Source organism: Notamacropus eugenii, chromosome X (genome assembly GCF_028372415.1).
Source record: "Notamacropus eugenii isolate mMacEug1 chromosome X, mMacEug1.pri_v2, whole genome shotgun sequence".
NCBI classification, from domain to species: Eukaryota; Metazoa; Chordata; class Mammalia; order Diprotodontia; family Macropodidae; genus Notamacropus; species Notamacropus eugenii.
In genome coordinates, this window is record NC_092879.1 from 39310250 (window position 1) to 39325900 (window position 15651).

At 41.5% G+C, this 15651-nt stretch overlaps 1 protein-coding gene and 1 pseudogene across 3 annotated transcripts in view; one reads left to right on the plus strand and one right to left on the minus strand.

The window, feature by feature from the left end:
• Positions 1–4944, minus strand: part of LOC140516310 (coiled-coil domain-containing protein 186-like) — a 36610-nt pseudogene extending 31666 nt beyond the window's left edge.
• Positions 4945–7091: 2147 nt separating this feature from the next.
• Positions 7092–15651, plus strand: part of LOC140515413 (uncharacterized) — a 145596-nt gene continuing 137036 nt past the window's right edge. The window contains exons 1-3 of one of the 3 annotated variants that reach the window (XM_072626083.1): positions 7092–7185; positions 12976–13122; positions 15546–15651. The gene's annotated coding sequence lies outside the window, so the exon portion shown is untranslated. Of the gene's footprint in view, positions 7216–7354; positions 7732–12975; positions 13123–15545 lie in introns of those variants that run through there. The other 2 variants (XM_072626082.1, XM_072626084.1) reach the window with 2 other exon arrangements.

The window sequence follows — 15651 nt, forward strand, 5'->3', positions numbered from 1 at the left end:
ACCTCGGTGACATTCATGTTGGTAATTTCTACTATTATGGTTTTACCTTATATTTACTTCATCTCTACTCCATTTTACCTAAACACAAGCAGACACACAATATCAGTAAGAGTGGCTCCACCTCCAAGATATCAAATACTGGAGATTGCCCAATGGGACCAAATCCTTACCATTCTTCCACCTCTCCCACTGTCTCACTTTTGTAGAATTTGCTCATCAACCTCAGTGTGACCTCCAGTCCTCTTTGGTCTCTGCTTAGTCTCTCAGTCCATTAGCTTGTTTCTGGTTTCATTCTTCTGCTTACACTCTTGCTAATATCCTAGAATTCCTCACCCTGTATAGCTATGTATCCATAAATCTTGTTCCTAGATAAATTTCACTTTCCTATTCCAGGCTGGAGAAAAAAAAACAAACAAACAAGTCTCAAATTGTCTCTATCACCATTTGATGCTGGCTGCTAAAAAGAGCTCGAGGATAATAATTTTTGTTCCTCTTTATTTAGGGCTCTGTATTACTCCCAAGGGGGGGTACTCTTTTACTCTTCCTCAAGCAAGCCCCTTTACATTACAAGTGACCACCTAATTAATAAGACAAACCATTAAACATTGAGTTTGCTTAAGTTCCTTCCTTTCCCCTTGAAAATAAAATGTTTTTGAAGGAAAGCTTGAACTCTAGTAATACAAATAAACAACTGTGAGATATTGTAACAGCTTGCAATCTAGTAATAGGGAGATAAGGCATACAAAAATGTCCTCATTCTTCCTCTTATTTCTATTCCCCCCTATCAAATCATAGATTATTCTCACTTTCTGATTGTGTATTTTCCAAACTTTCTTCTCTACTGGCTCCTTCTTTTGGCTACAAAATGTACTCAGGTCTCCTATACTTAAAAACAAAAAAATATAACCTCCTACCCGGTTACAAATATCCCTTTCCCTTAATAGACAAACTCCTTGAAAATAGTCTACACTCATTTTCCCTACATAACGCATGGCTCATTTACCCCTAATACTCTGGAAATCTGCTTCTGCCCTCAGGACTTTGCTGCTATTTTGTTAAAGTCACCAAATTCAAATAACTCAAACAGCAAATACAACAGCTTTGCATTCCCCCCCCCCCCTTTTACTCTCATGCTTTGACTACTATTAGTATTTTACTGCTGGTAAGGTATTCCTTCTTGTTCTTCTCTCCTCCCTTGACTTCTCTGCAATTTATCATTCTCCTCATCCTCTTCTTAACTCTATGGAAGAGTCTCTCTCTTTCTTTATTGGGTTTCTTTGGTCCTCCTATAGCTCTGTTGGTGATCCAAGGTTGTTCCCTGTACTTACTTTTTCCTCAGTCAGACTCATAATTTCAGAGGTTGTAGGGAGATCCTAGTAAAGAACTGTCACAAACAATGCAGATCAATGATTGTTCTAAAACTTAGTCTTAAAAAGTCATCTGGGCAATTGATGTTAAGAGACTTGCCCAAGGTCAGGTTTTATCAGAGGTAGAATTTGAACACAGGTCCCCTAAGGTCAGCTTTCTATTCACTATGTTACACTGCCTGTCAAAATTAACCTTTCTCAAAATCAATTCATTTTGCTCCCAACCTCTTTCTAAATGCCCTATTTTTATTAATCTTCCAGTTGGGCTCTAAATCTCCCTCAGTGCTACCCTAACCTTCTCAAGCTTCTTAATCCAATCAGCTTAACTCAGGTGATTTTCTTATTGTTTTTTAGTTGTTTCAGGAGTGTCCAACTCTTCATATCCTCATTTGGGGTTTTCTTGGCAAAGATCCTGCAATGGTTTGCCATTTCTTTCTCCAGTTTATTTTATAGATGAGGAAACTGAGACAAACAGGGTTAAGTGACTTCCCCAGATTCACAGAGCTAGTAAGTAAAATGTTTGAGGCCAGATTTGAATTCAGGAAGAGTCCCACTCTCCACTTCACCATTTAGTTATCTGGCCAATGCCTTTACAATTTATTTTTTATCCTTACTGCTACCACCCCAGTTCTGGTCCTAATTAACCTCTTTCCTAGATTGTTAGAATTGATCTATCTACTTTCTCTTCTTTTCAACCCACTCCACACCTGGCCGGCAGATTGATCATCCTGAAGCATTTTGTTGAGTTGTTTTTCAGTTGTGTCTGACTTGTCATGATTCCTTTTGGAGTTTTCTTGGCATAGGTACTGGAGTGGTATGCCATTTCTTTCTTTAACTCATTTTATAGATGAGCAACAGAGGCAAAAAGGATTAAGTGACTTGGCTAGGATCATAGAGCTAGTAGTGTCTGAGGCCAGATGTATGAATTCATGAAGGGGAGTCTTCCTGACTGCAGGCCTGGCACTTTATCCACTATGTTACCTAGCTCCCACCTGAAGCTTAACTCTTGATTATATGATATCATACCTTCCTCAAAATAGTCACTAAAACTTATGATAATTCAGTGTTCATAAGATTTTTAGACCTGGTCTAGGGGTTCTTAATCCATTCCACCCCACCCCCACAGAGTGTCTGTGAATAGTAGATATGAGGGGGACTGTGAATTTGGATGATGAAAAAAAAAACTTTATTTTCACTCACTTCTAACTGAAATTTAGCATTTCCTTCAATTATGTAAAACTAGAGAACAAATAAGACTTCCTCTCTTACCGTATATTTTTCAACTCCGTGTTCTAGAATCCCAACTTTGGCATTTACAATCACCAGATTCAATTCAGAAGGTGTCTTAAAAGAAAAACAAAACAAAAAGAACCAAAATTCTCAGGTATCTGCATGCTTTCCTTATGCTGAAGCTTTTTAGCTGATGTTTTAAATTTGGCTGAAATCTTCAAACTATATACACAGAAACTCAAAATTGGAACATGAGTGAATAGGGAAAAATTCTAAACAGGTAGATATTAAATATCAGCCAAGGGCTGGGCATTATGCTAAGCATTTTGTGAAAGATTTCTTTTTATAGGAGAGGGGAGAATACAATTAGTGGTCAATCAATCCACAATATAACCAACTAAATTTTAAAAATATTTTAGTTTGGGAATTATTATTCGGACGCTTCTCTCCCACCCACCCTCACCTCTCCCAGGTGCTGCCATTTGTTAGCAAGTGATCAAATGTGTTGGGAAAGGTCAATTTACAGCTAGAGAGCACATCTCAGAGTCAGGAAGATGTGGGATCAAGTCCTTCTATCAAGACCCTAAGCAAGTCATTTAACTTCTCAGGCCCCCAAGCAACTCTAAGACAGGGGCATAGGGGGTTTTTACTGTCATGTATCCCAGTGGCAGTTTGGTGAAGCTTGTGAGTCTTTTCTCAGAATAATATCTGAGGTGATAGACTATTGGAGATATAATTCCTGAGATAGTATTGTTTCTAGAAAGTGAACAGGTTGTAAACAAGCAAGGAAAACTACACACAAAAAATATATCTTTCTAGGGCATCCTGAGACAGATGGTACACTTTATTTTCCGCTGCTCAAGTCTGCTATTGTTGTCTTCAGGGGCCTTAAAGGAGAGATGGTTTCTCTAGACTAGGGGTGGGGAACACAAGACCTCCAGGGCCACATGTGGCCCTCTAAGTCCTCAGGTGAGGCCCTTGGATTGAATCCAAACTTCATATAACAAACCCTTTTATTAAGTCAGTCTAGACTCCTGACTCACCTAGGGGGCGTAGCTTATTCTGTATTCCCATAAATCACATTCTCATTGGTGAATGAGGCATTTCCCCTCCCGTTACAGTAATTCATGCATTTTTCTCATTCCTGTAATAATAGACCCTACACTCCCCAGGGGCAGGGACTATCTTACTCAAATTTAACTAACACAATGCATGATAAATAATAGGGACTCCCTATATACATACATATTTATGTATCCATGTGTATGTATCACTGTCTCCCAAAATGTGGATGACAGAGTAAAATAATAAAATAAAAGTAGTACGCCTAGTCACATGTTCATATGGCATTCTGAAATCAGGCTGTAGTTTACCCCTCTCCCCCCACTTCCGAAAGAAAAAAACAACGAAAAAAGGCAGGGGAAGAGAGGAAAACCGCCTCAGGCTAAGGATGTTCACTGTAGCAAACTGACCTGAGATCAATTAGAAAATATTTGCACTTTAGTAGATTGTACTTCCAGGGAAAACAGGTATTTCCGAACATTCACACAAAGTTGCTTTATCCTACCTCAGAATCACTTAAAAATGCTATAGTACAATACGTAACTGTGGCTGTTTATTTAATATTTTATCCTAAAATCGTTCCTTATTTTCATGCATTCATTTTTAAGCTGATTAATTACATTCCATTTTATCACTTTTAAACAGTGATTACATTCCATCTTATTGTACAGTTCTTGGCATATACTATTCTCCCCTACCAAACTGAAAACTTGAGGGAGATCACGCTTTGTGCATCTTCATATGCCTCTCCTTGCTCCTTCACACTATTTCTTGCAAGAGTAGGTACCCAATCAGTTTGTTACACGCGTGCTCAACTGTTAGCAAACCCTCAATAGAGTTTGACAAGTCAAAGACTGCAGAGGCGCTCTCCACAGGTTAAAAAGGTTTCTAAACCGCTACAGCCATTCTCCTCGTGATGCATCAACAAAATTCAGAAATGTCCCATGGGAATCCGGGCCTGCCTGCCGACTGTATAAAACTAATACAGGTTTTCCCAAGATCCCACGGCAGTCATTCATTTAGAGATGGCATCCTAAAAACAATGCCATCAAAAGAATTAAATTCCACAATTATCTCCTTTATAGTTGGAATTCAACTCGGTGGTCCCTCCCCTGCAGTCTCCCATCTGCTTTACTTGAATTTTACCCATGTGACGATGCCCAGAAAAATAAAGCCTGGCAAATGGCTATTCCTAATGTTTTACAAACACGGCTAACGTTTCCGCAGGTGCGGAAGGAAAGTCACGAAAAGCTGCAAAGAGCAGGTCAGCCGTTTCACACGACATGGCAGACTGCTGCCCATTCAGTCTCCAAGTTTTCCGAACTTTAATTTCCCCCAAAGAAAAGCCGGCTGAAGATCTTAAACAAGACAGCTCCAGGTACTCTGCCCCACACGCGGCACACCTGAGCGCGGACTGACTCCTAGGCAGCAGGATCTCACCAAACGAAACGCTCTCCTACTGACCACTGAGTGAACAGCTCCCTGCTTGGGACCAAAGCACCCCTTCCATGCAGGAATGAGTGGCTTCCTGTGTGCTTGGGGTGAGAAATGAATTGGGGGGACATGGTGCGGAATGCGGGGGGCCATCTACACTGACACACAACTATCGTGCCCATCTCACGGGACCTAAAGCACTCCCCTCGACACAGTCCGGGAGTGAGACCGCGAGCTTTCTTTCTACCGTCGAGTAAAGTGGGGAAGGCGGCTTCCCCCGGTCTTGCCTGTCCGGCCTCAGTTTATCGGTCTGTCTCATGCACCGAGCGGTCACCAGCTCATTAAATCTCTCGGTTGCCCTCGGATCCCGGACAGCACCAGAGACAGAAAGGCTACGGCATCCCCTCTTTGTCCCTTATTGGGAGGAAGGGCTTCCTGAACAACCTGACGCGGCCGACAAGGGGGTGACGCAGGCAAGGAACAACGCTTGCCCCGCCGCAGGATTACCCCCAACCCCAGCTGAGCTGACAGCTCAAAAAAGCTCCGGATGCGGCGGAGGGGGCCAATAGCGTGCCCTGAAGCGGAGGGGCGGGGCCGCTGGAGCAGCCAATCAGGGCGGCGCTGGTGACGTGACGAAAGGCGCACCTGGAGCCGGGGAGCAACCTGTCTGCAGGGGGCCGGGCTCACGGGAGGCTTCTCTCCCCGCCCCTGTCACCTTGGTTACGGGGCGGCGAGTTTAGTCCGGTTTTTGCTAGCTATTGGTCGGGGGAGTTTGGGTTACCTGCGGCAATTTACCCCTCCCTCCCCTCCGCCAGCCTCTGGGGAAGCCCAAGCAAATCACCTTCGAATTTTATCGCCTTCCCTCCCGGAGGTAAACTCCTTATCTTAGTCCTGGGGCATAATCAAGGAATGAAAAAGAACGGCGAGTCAAACGCCCTTCTACTGGATACCTCCAAGCAGTCCATTTAACTATCAGCGCCTTTCATTGAGGCTGACATTGGAATGGAAGTGGAATTCCACACTCTTGAATAAACAACTGGGCCAAAAGTGTTTGGCAATTGAAGATGACTTTTTGGTCGGAGGCGGGGTGGTGGAGGCGGTAGTGTTTGAGTGATAAATTGCATCAGAATATAAGTGAAGGCTTAATTTAGAAGAGTATCAATCCAAGACTTTGAATATAAAAACTAACTCCAAAGCAATACGCTTTATTGACTTCCTTTATCTAAGGGTAATAAAAACGTTGGTTCTTCTTTTTTCTCCGTTATTTTTTGTAGAAGAAAATGTAAAAGCAACAATAGGGGCACCGGGACAGAAAAAAAGGGATGTGCTCAGGTTTAGAAAGCAAGCAGATGAATAATTTGGGAAATACGGCATAGCATTGTTTGGAACGCAGTGGGTTGGGATCCCATCAAAGACAGTTTTCAGTTATGTGACTGGTAGAATCCGTCCCACTCCCCTAGCCTCAGTTTCCTCATCTGTAAAATCAACCCGAAGCTCTTTGGCTAGCCGTCTTGAAAAGCAAATGGGATACGTAATGGAAGTTTGTTGCATTTGAAAACAAAGTAGCAATTCAAAAGAAATACTGAATAGTGTATAAAAGGTAATTTTTAAAAAATGACTAGCTGGAAAACATAATGAAACATTTTAAAGTATATATTTTATACATAAAAAAACGATTAGACTTTCTTTTCGTGATGTTTTCACCTCAGACGGGTTCCAAAGGCCCAAAGCTTACCAAGCTGGAGGCCTTCTAGAGGAACTACTTTCTTCGCTTTAAAAGCAGCTCTGGCGCACATGCGCAGCAGCTCCTTGCGGTTTGGCACACGCCACAGGGTGCACACGATCCAAGTGTGCACGTGCTGCCCCCGATCCAAGTGTGCACGTGCTGCCCCCTAACTTCCTTGCCAGCGCGTGCCTTCCTCACCCCGGGCTGCGCAGGCGCAGGGGCTCTAGATCTGGGGCTGGAGGGTTCCCTATTGGGCGGTGGCGGAGTGCTTCGTTCCCGTTTGAGGCGCCTTCAGGGGTTAGAGAGGAGTCGTTGGGGAACGGGACGCCAGGGGGCGCTGTGACCCGCTCTTAAACCTGTTTCCAGGTAAGGGAAGCTGTTGAGGAAGGCCAGGAGGTAGGTGTGGGGCTAGGCAGGGGAGCAGAGAGTCGGGGAGCTGGGGCCGAGCCGGGGGGTATAAGTTGGGCAGCGGGGCGTGGCTCCGGGGGCACGGGGCACCTGGCAGCTGGGGGGCCGGGACAGTCCCGGAGGCCGAGGGGGGAGGGGCACCTGGCAGCTGGGGGGCCGGGACAGTCCCGGAGGCCGAGGGGGGAGGGGCCGGGGAAGGAAACGGACAGCTGTGGTAGAGGAGGCCTGGCTACGACCTGGCACCGACAGGGTGGGCTGGGGGCCCATGGCCACCAGGGAGGCCCCGCCTGCAGAATGGGGCACCGGGACCTCAGCCACTTCCCATTTGTTCCTTTCCCCGACCCCCTTGTCATTCGGTAAGAGAAATGACTTGTTTATGCCATTTGGACAAAATTAAATCACTCCCAAAGCTCAGCGTCCTACTCTCGTGCTAGAATAAAAATACAGAGGAGCAACCATTCAGCACCCACGTTAAACGGCCCTTCGTTGCACACTTGCACTGCTGTAAGTACAGTTTGCTTAGAGTGGGGGGCGTTTTGATGTGGGGGATCTTTTAAGGGAGGCACACCAGAGCAGGCCTGGAGTTGACTTTTGTGGTAAAGGTTATTATTTGCCACTTCTAGTTAAAAGATTATCTTCTAAAAGAGTTTCTAGTTCGCATTTTTGACTTTTTTTCTAAAATTTCTGGGCCATCAACATCCCCATAATATTTTAAGAGGGGTGAGATTGTCTCCTTGTAAATGATATGTTTTGTGTAGAAAGTCAAAAAGTTTTCAAGTGAGCAATGGGATGCACTGGGGGGATGGGAGAGAGGAGCCCAGGAGAAGTATAGAGATCTAGAGATCTCCACTACCAGTGACCTTTGGTGAGTAGCTTGGTCACCTGGCCCTCAATGATCCAGCCAATGAGGTCAGACTGGATCTAACTTGGGATGGTTTTGAGCTCCTGATTCTATCATTCTAAGTACCTTAAGGCCCCTTTTAGCTAGATTTTCATCTGGAAAGACCCCCATGGGGCAGTAAAAAGCTTATTAGATTAGAAGTTAGAGGAGTTGTATTTGAATTCTGCCATATGGATGTGATCTTGGTTGTGGGCCTTGGTTCCTTATCTGTGTAAGTGAAGGAGCTAAGATAGGCTCTAAGGTCCCATACAACTTTAAATCTCTGATCCTAAGTAAAGCTACTGCGTAGCAGATATGGAAATTGTTCCCTAATGATTAGCGGGCAGGGGAGGGAAGAAAAAGAAAGGAAGAAGAGATATAATAAATTTTGGGACTTTGGGAAAGCAGTAAAAATGGGCCTTCAAATTAACTTTCTAATTGATAAAGTGAAAATAATACAAGATGAGACAAATTCAACAAGAGGCAGGATCCTGGAATAGCATACCCTAGGAGAGAGCCTAGAAAACCATACCGGCTCATACTGAAAAGATTGGGAACGCTGGAGTATTTCTTAGTCTGGGGGCTGAGAAACAGTGCTGATAGAGAGCAGGGCCTGGGAGAAGTTTACTTAGATTTGTGATAGCGGGAAGGTGTGGAGACATTTGATGTCTTTTGGGGGTTTTTTTGCTTTGTTTAAAATTTCCTATTGATTTTTGTTCTGTTTTACGTCACCTAGATTTGCAGTATATTCCTACTATTGTAGCCCCCCAGAGAGCTCTCATACAAAAAAGGGGAACAGACACTTAAGCAAAACTGTCCAAAGCATCAGTCAAGGCCCACATTAAGTGTATTATATAATGTTCACTCTTGGTAGCCCTCCACTTGGGTGTAGGGTGTGTTCAGGGAACACTAGTAGGAGGGCAGCACTGGGAGACACTGACAAGGGACCTCCCAATATGTCATGCCTGCATCCAAGAAGTGCTGTGCTCTATGAGCACAGAATTGCAGTGCCTTAGAAGAAAGGTGAGATAAGCAAATTTAGAGACATCTCCACTGCAAATGTTCATGAGGACTACTTGTGCTCGATCTGTGATAGAGTCTTCCAATCTTGTATTGGTTTGATCAGCCTGTCAGACACACTGTACTGTGACTACAATTTGGCCCTGTTCAAGAATGAAGGACAACAATCAGCGAGTCCTCCACTTCTGCAAAGCAGAGAGATGAATTCTCATAACTCTTCTTTGGGACCAAGATCACCACATTTGGTTTTGATTTCTTATTGTTCTTTCCCTTTACAGTGTTGTATATTGTTTACCTGGTTTTGTTTATTTCATTTAGTTCATATCAATCTAGAAGCATTTATTTGGTGTCTACTATGTGCCAGGAGCCATACTACAAAGAGACATATAAGGCTTTCTTTGCTTTTCCATAGTCCTAAATGGAATTCTGGTTAGTTAAGTCAACAAGTCTTACCATGTGCCTACTATATTCCAGGCACTGCGGATACAAAGACAGAAATTAAACAGTCCTCATTTTCAAAGAACTTAAATTCTTTTCAGGGAGAAAACATGTATATAAATACAGACAGAATATGTACAATATAGATACCAGGTAATTTGGGGGAGAGTGCATTAGGAACCGGTGATCAGGAAAGGTTTCAGGTGAAAGGTTTATCCTGTATATATTTTGTCTGGACGTACTTGTTGGCATGTTATCTCTCCTATTGAGCAGTGAGCTCCTTGAGATCAAGGCTTTTCTTTTGATCTCCAGAGCTCAGCACAGTGCCTAACACATAGCAGGTTCTCCATACTTGCTGACCAGATGAGCTGAGTCTCTAAGGAAACAAGGAATTCTAAGAAGTACAGGGGAGGAACAAGTGTACTTTACAAATAGGGAACAGCCAGTTCAAAAAGCAAAAACTTGGGAGATAATGCCTGGTATAAAGAATGGTAAGAATGCTCTTTGGGCTGGATTGGTGAGTCCAAGAAATGCTGCCAGCTTTTTGTCACTATAAAAAGTGTTGCTGTAAATAATTTGATGTATCTGGAAGTTTTTTGAAATCACTGACCTCTTTGGGACACATGTCTCACAGCAGAATTGCTGAATTAAAGGGCATGAAAATTGTAGTTATTTTTGTAGTATAATACCAAATTGATTTCCAGAATGGTTGGACCAATTCATACCTCTATTAGCGCACCTGTATCTCCACAACCCTGACTGTTGAGTCAGTGAGCATTCATTTAGTAAAACAATTATTGTGCTGAATTCCTGACACTGTACTAAGTGCTTGGAAATGCAAGGAAAAGCAAAAACAGCCCCTGCACTCAAGGAGCTCACATCCTAATGAGGGAGACAATATGCAAGCCACTATGAACAAATAAGATATATTTAGGGTAAATTGGAGGTAATCTTGGAGGAAAGGTAGTAACATTGAGGGAGGCAGGGAAAGGCTTCTTGCAGAATGTCAAATTATAGCTGAGACTTGAAGCTAAGGAAGCTAGGAGATAGAGATGAAGAGGGAGAGCATAGCAAACATAGGAGATAGCCAGTAAGAGGTGTGGAGTTAGGAGAGATGGGGTATTAACATGCAAGAAACAACAAGCAGGCCAGTGTCAAAGTATTGCAGAGTACCTGGAAAAGGAAAAAAGGTATAAAAAGAAAAGTAGGAAAGGGCCAGATTACATAGGGCTTTAAAAGACAAAGTGAATTTTATATTTGATCCTGGAGGTAATAGAGATCCCCTGGAATTTATTGAAAAGAGGAATGACTTGGTCAGACAAGCTTTAGGAAGATGACCTTGACAGCTGAGTGGAGAGAGATTTGAAGCAGGGGCACTAACCAAAACATTATAACAGGAATCCAGATATTGAAGTGATGAAAACCCGCACCAGAACATTGGTAGTGTCAAAAAAAGATACAGGAGAGGCTGGGAAAGTAGAATCCACAGGACTTGGCAACACATTGGATGTGGTAGATAAGAGAGATTGAGAAGGGAAAGCTGATACCTAAGTGACTAGGAGACGGGGGATGCCTTCAGTAGTAATAAAAAGTTAGAAAGAAGAAAACGTTTTAGGAGAAAGATGAGTTCAGAGTTCAGCATATGTTTTATTGTCTATAAGTGCCGGCCAATTTGAGATATCTAATAGGTGGAATTGGGAGACTGGGGGTCCAGACAGAAGAAGTTATAGCTAGATAAATAGATCGCAGACTCATTTACATATCTCTCATAGTCCATGAGAGCTGATTAAATCAAACAAAATGGTATAGAAAAAAGAGGGTTCAGGACAGAGCCACAGGGGACACCATGGGTCGTGGAGGTTATTCGTGAAGATTCAACAAAGGGCACTGAGAACGAAGAGTCAAACAGATAAGAGAAGAACTGAGAACTAGAAGAGAACATTGTTTTGAAAGCCTACAGAGAAGGGCATAAAGAAAAGAGGGATCCACAGTATTAAATGCTTCAGAGAGGTCAAAAAGTATGGAGTCTGAGAAAAAGCTATTAGATTTGGCCATCACAAAATCATCGGTAATTTTGGAGATGGCAAGTTTGAGTTGAAAGATGAAGTCTAATGCCAGACACTAAAAATAAGCGAATGAGAGGAAAGGAAATGGAGGCAGCAATTGTAGATAACTTTTTTAAGGAGTTTAGCTACAAAAGGGAGGAGAGATGTAGGAAGATAGCTATCGGGGCTCTTCTGATCGAGTGAGAGTTTTTCTGAGGATGAGAAAGAGAGACGTGGGGGTGTAGGAGCAAGGAAGCCAGTAGTAGAAAGTGAGAAACTGAAGATTATTGAGAAAAGTGGGGATGAAAAAGGGGCCAGTGGGCTGAAAATGATGGGATGGAATGTAATCACTTACGTATATAGAGGGGATTAGCCTTGGCAAGGAGAAGGGCCACCTTCATGTGAGGCAAGTGAGGGAGGAGATTGTGGGGAAGGAATCTGAGTGGTGTGAGATGAGAAGGAACAACAGGGAGTTCTCATCAAAAGGCTTCAGTTTGGGGGGGTTAGGGGGAGGCATGGAAAGTTTGAGGAGGGATGAAAAAGATTCATAAAAGCAGGAAAAAAGTCTGTCAGTCCGAATGCTGTACGAGTGTCCATAAGATACTAAAGATCCAGAAGTTGGTTTCCATACTTTGGGGAGATTCTCTATGGAGGATTTACAGAAAGGCATATATAGGAATCACACAGATTGCGACTTGTACCAGTAAAGAGAGAAGCTACTCTTAGGAAGTCACACATACATTGAAATAACTGAGGTTTCAACCTATAAAATGTTTTCCTTTGTATTTCTTTAGTAAAACCTTTTTTTGTTAGTGAAATAATTTTCTTTTCAGAGACAGTTTCGCGAGTAACAATGCTGTTAGACCATATTCATTCTATAGAAAATTGGGACCATTGCTTATTTTATACTTGCCACTTTATACCCACATTTACATACCTATTATGTATATGTACAGAATACTGCAGGTGGAGATGCAAAGATTAGATAAATACAGTTACTGCTCTAGTGGAGCTTTTTATCTAAACATTTGTAATAAGTAATTGTTTCTTATATTTAAAAAGTCATGCATGCACTTAGATTGGGAGAGGGAATTATGTTTTTATTTCAATATAATTGGTTTCGTTGCTGTTCCTTTGTATTTTACTTTTTATGCTTAAAAACATTCTTAGAAGAGGTCCATAGGCTTCACCAAGTTGTTAAAGAGAATTTTGATTTAAAAAAGAAAAAAGATCAGTGTGTACAAATTGCAGAGAAGACAAAGAGAGTTTCCTTATCTGGGAAGTCCCTCTACCATAGATCTGATCCCTATTTCCTTAACCTTTAAAAATTATCCAGACTTTAATACTGCCATCTTTTCTTTGTAGAAGCTTAGTACTCATCTGTCTCCTGCAAAACCAAAAATGCTACAAAATTTGCGTGAGAATCCTTCTCTCTGTACTATGATTCTAAACTATTTAATTCATTACAACCATCACCTTGGTCAACTACTTACCATCGATGTGGGCTTTATGGTAAGTGTGTCATTTGCTTTGGGGACTCTTGATATGTTGAGTGTGTATATTTACATATTTCTGAAACTACATAAACAGGGCAACTCTAATCTCTTAGAAAGGAAAATAGGGAAAATTTAACTCAATGTGGGTTCTTATGTAAAGGCATAGCAAAAGTTTGTTTTTTTTTTCTTTTAATAAAATGGATCTTTCTTGTGATGCGTTTTAGGTAGAAATAGGATTGACAGAAAGAATGGAGTTTAACTGCTGTAATACACAACATAATATCCAGACAGCTAGAATTGGAATTAGAGGACCTGGCTTTGAATCTAGGTTATTCTAATTACACAGATTGTGCCTATAGGTTATCCTGGAGGACAATTTAATGGACCAGCAGCCTTCTTTCTTAGTGCTTTGGGGATGCAGGGGTGACTTTTCCAATTTCTGTGTTATTTCTGGTTGCTGCAGCTGCAGCTACCACAACTACTCCTAACTTATTCAATAATAAAGGTGGGTTCATGGCTCTCATCCTTATCCTTTGTGGATGAGAGTTGGCTTAGCCAACTCTGTTATGTTGGAAGAAGCCTTTTCAGAGTAAAGAAAAGTAGTAGATATGCTGATTTTCAAGCAGCCAGCCTCCCCCACTGCTCTCTCTACAAGCAGTTTTGTCTCTGATATTAGCCATCAGTATGAACTATAATTTTATGATTTCTGTGGAAACAAAATTCAATCATACCTTACATTCCAATCCAAATTCTATGATTCTGTGTGATCTTAAATGCTGAATATTGATTGAAGTTTAAGAGAGTCAGTATAGCAGAATAAATAGAGGATTGGCTTTGGAATTAGGAACAAAGACCTGGATTTGAATGCAGAAGAGTTACATGCCTATGGGCAGATTACCCGACCTCTCAGGATCTTGGGCAACTATCTAAGATACTTGAGTTAGAAGTAAGTTGCCAGTTCACATTGGCAGAGAGAATTTGCAGACCAGGAAGTTCTTCACAGAAATGATTTCATTGCTTCGTTGTCCTCTTAAAGGGAAACCAGCCTTTGTAAAAGAGAATTTGCTGCTCCTACAGCAATATATTATCTCAGTTTTACTAACGAGAAAACAGACTTAAAAAATTAAGTGATTTGACCATGGTTACATAGCTATTAGATTTCTGAGGCAGGATTAAACCTAGGTCTCTTCTGCTTCCAGGTCCCAAGATTCTTTCCATTAACAACATCAGAAGCAGTAGCAATTAACATTTAGATAGCACTATAAAGTCTGCAATATACTTTACACATATTATCTCATTTGGTCCTTATACCAACCCTGTGAGGTAGGTACAGTCAATGTAATCATTACTGCTATGATGATTCTGAGCACTGACCTAGTACAGTAAGTAGGACCTTTTATTATGTTAAAAAGTATGCTTCAGACTTTGCTTAAAGCCTTAGAGAGAACTTTGAGGACAGATTAAGGGCATACTTTTATACATAAGGTAATAAATTTATGGCATTTATTATCCCAGATTGAGGTACAAACTGGCAATAGTGCTTCAGAGAAAGTAAAACAATCTGCTCTGGACTTGTTACTCCTTAAATTAGTAAAGGAAACTAGGATGTTATTATCATCATTATCATATCACTGAAATTTTGAGGTTGGTGGCAGGAAAGATGATGGCATTTCACAACATGCCTCATTGCTAATGAAACAGAATACGAGGTTAGAGTAACCATATGGGTTTGATCTAGTATAATAATTCTAATGTTCTTAATGCATTTTTGAATTTTCCAATAGGGATCAGTCAGAACTTTTGCAAAATAAACTTTGAAATTAGTACACTAATGAATTAAACTGTGAATTGTGGAGGAAACAGAGGAAGGAATTCTGTTTCCACAGGTTAATCAGAGTTGTGATCTGGCATGGTCAGAGTAAAGGTCAGAAATTTGTGCTCACACTTGATGAGGTGTTTGAGGGAAAGCCTATCAGAGAGGAGAACATGAAGTCATGTAGCAATAGATGGTATGGTGGGAGGTCCAAAACTCAGAACAGTATATGAAGCTTCCATTGGTCTGAAAAAATTGTACTCTTCCTGTAACCTTACTTGGGAAGCTACCTGTGCATTCAGGAGGAATGAACCTAAAGATTAATAAAAACTTTCCTGATTTCTCAACAGCTATTGTGCTTTGTTTAAGGTGAGCATGTTTGTCACAGTTGGGGGCTAGTTAGTTGGGCTCACTTATCACAATAGTTGTATTAATATTTAATCCTGACACAAATTGTAGACATAGGTAATATCATAGAATACCATTGTTCTCTTTAGACTTTCATCTTAGGAATTTGAGGACAGATTGTCTGACATATTACTGAAAAACTTGTAAATTCTCATTGATTAAAATTTTGGATTTTAATTTGGAACAAGGTAACAGTAAACTACTTACATATTATTTAGGATCCCTGAGATGTTCACAGTGCAAGCAAACATACTATTGCTGTGTAGCATGCCAAAGAAGAGACTGATCTGCACACAGCATTGTGTGCAAATCTACTAAAGAAAA